Below are 2,823 nucleotides of genomic sequence, written 5' to 3'. Positions count from 1 at the left end.
TTGGTATTGTCACTGATGATAAATGGGTTCAAGGCTGTCATGAGAGAGTGTCCAGTTTTCTGAGTTTGTGTCTGTCTGTCATTGTGTGTGTACAGTAAGTGCAGGTTCGCTGTCTGGGATGACTTCAACATGAACTGACAGTAACATGTTGCTTCACAGTGTTCTTGTTATTGTGATGTTATTATAGTACATTATAATAAGTTAATCAGTACAGTGTAATAACAGAGACATGATCATGGGGACTAGGCTTGGACCTGGTCTAGAGGCTGTTCTGGATATGGGGACATGTTGTGTTCCAGACAGTGTTTTGGTGTGGTCTGGTATGGTCTGGGCTGTAAGGGATATCCAGCAGACAGCCGACCCAGCCTTTCCCCGAAAGGATCGGATGGTGTTTATGAGCGGAAGGCCAAAGCCACAGAGTCCAACCTACATAGAACTGCGTAACTTAACGTGTCATAGAGGGAGCATGCAGCGGAGTGCAGTCCACAGACCCTTCTTACTCTATAGCACTTTAGGGCATAATAATGAGGAAATAACCCTGGCGCTGGCCCGGCTCTGACCCTCCCTCCACTGTGGACCTTCTATCCATCTTCATCAGCCCTCTGTGACACGGTCCGTTCACAGCTCTACAGGATGTCGAACCTGAGACCCCACCAAGCCAGGGAGTGGACCCCTCAGCTGTGTCACTGTCATTTACCCCTGGCGATAGGCCAGCGGGAGCAGGCAGATCAGGATGTGAACCTCGACAGAGCAGAGTGACACAGGACTCAGACCTATGATGCTAATATGCTACACATATGGTTTTCATATGGCTCACTGTTTCAGGCAGCAGAAACAGCCATAACTTAGTGATAGGACGTTTATTTATGATTTATTTATGTACTTATCCGTCCATGCAACTGGATGGATGCATGTCAATGTAGCCTCTTGTTAAATATATGGACAGATATTTTCTTCATGTTTGACAATGAAATCGAACTCCATCCTGTCACTTCATTTTTCTAAACCTCAAGACAACTATGCTTAACAGTACATTTTTAGGGCCTTTAGTAACCAGTGTATATATACACTTTTCCAACAGGAAAGTGGAAGAATGAGTTATTGCTTTTGGAGATTTAACTGGCAATTAAGGGCTTGATTATCCAAACACTATTACACATTGTCACAACATGTCAGTCAGACTTTAGACAAGCCAATATCACACAGGAGGTGGAGAATTTCAATTATGGTTATAGTTTAGTTGATGCCATGGGGCATTTAAAGAACAATTCCACCCCAAAACTATATTTTGGTATTGTTGACATAGTCACAAGATGTTGTGCATGTCAGCAATCAAGTTTTCAAGATATATAACTTTCAAAATACAGAAATACTGCCGGTATGATGCAAATCTAGTGATTTAGGAACTGTCAGGTATAAGTCAGTGAGGCGACTGGGTGAGAACCCGGTCTGGGTAAGGACCCTCGTTCTTCTCAAAGTGTTGACAGTACTCCAGAGATAGCGAATTGTAGTTAACAGCTGTTTAAACACAGTGATATTTTCTCTGTGGTCAATAACAGAAAGCCCAATTAGGTAGTAAAACCAGTGCAGTGCTAAAGTGCACGGTGAGTTTGCCAGAAAAGTAGCCTTGAGTCGATGTGGAGCCATTTGGCAAGGAAGGAGGCTGCCTGAGTTTCTGGGAGAAACAGGAGCTCTATGGGCAAGGCCCAAACACTGGTGTTCCTCACATTTATGAACAGACAGGGTTTATGATATGAGAAGTGTCAAATTTAGGTCACAACTCATGAGAAGGTGAAGGAGATTTTCTGAAATATATTACCCGTCGCCTCTGCTCAGTGTACGTTCACAGTTAGGGCGCTGAAATTGGACTGCGCAGTTTTCCGTAGTACAAAAATCCTGATTTGGGACCTGGAGTCGGACTTTGTTCGACCTAGTTGCATGCTCATTTTTCAGGCTGCTTTTTTTCTCCATTACATACACTCTGTTTGTTCATCCTGTAGTGCAAATATTTTGAGAGCGTTTCACCTTCATTCCCCCGAGCCATCCCCTGAAATACATACTCTGGAAGAGCAATCCGGGCCACCAGCTCAGGGATTTCCCTGTGGCTGCAGATAAAATGGCATCCCATTCCCTATATAGTTTACTACTTTTGACTAGTCTGAAATGACATTTGAGAAATGAAAATGGTATTGAAATGGCATTTCAGATGCAGGCCAGGTTTCTCAGGCTGTGGGCCGGGCAGGCAGCATCTCTTCTTGTTTGAGAGACTGAGTGAAAACCGCCCGTCTTCAGTCTGAAGAGCTGTGTGCCAGTATGAAAGTATTTTTAGCGGTGACAGTGAGGTAGCTACTAGTGTTTCACTTGTCTGGACAGTGTATGGTGGAGTAACAGCAGCACACTGTCTGTCTGTCAAAGGGCTTTGCCTCCAGGTAACCCCTCCACCTCCATGGTTTGGCAGTGGGAGGAAGTTAGGGAGGGGGGCGAGAGAGAGGTGGTGGGGAAGGAGGAAGGGGGTAGAGGAATGGAGTGGAGGGGGCACATAATCAAAGGAAAACAGAAGTATCACTACTCCTGCACCTCCACAACCCACCTGGATGATGGTCCAGTCGCTGAAAAAGAAGCTAAACTTATTCAACGTTTATTTTAGCAGAACCCGATTTTACTTTATGTAATTTGTTATTCTTCCTCGTTTACCCTGTCCTGCCGCATGAATCGCTGGAGATTGTTTTCGGTGGCGTGTGTCCATCTGGTTTCCAAGTTCTTTCTGGATAATACTCTTACCACCTGTTCCATCTCCACATAAGTTTAGTCTACGACGCTACG

Source organism: Oncorhynchus tshawytscha, linkage group LG31 (genome assembly GCF_018296145.1).
Source record: "Oncorhynchus tshawytscha isolate Ot180627B linkage group LG31, Otsh_v2.0, whole genome shotgun sequence".
In the NCBI taxonomy this organism is placed as follows: Eukaryota; Metazoa; Chordata; class Actinopteri; order Salmoniformes; family Salmonidae; genus Oncorhynchus; species Oncorhynchus tshawytscha.
Note: the sequence above shows the minus strand (reverse complement) of the source record.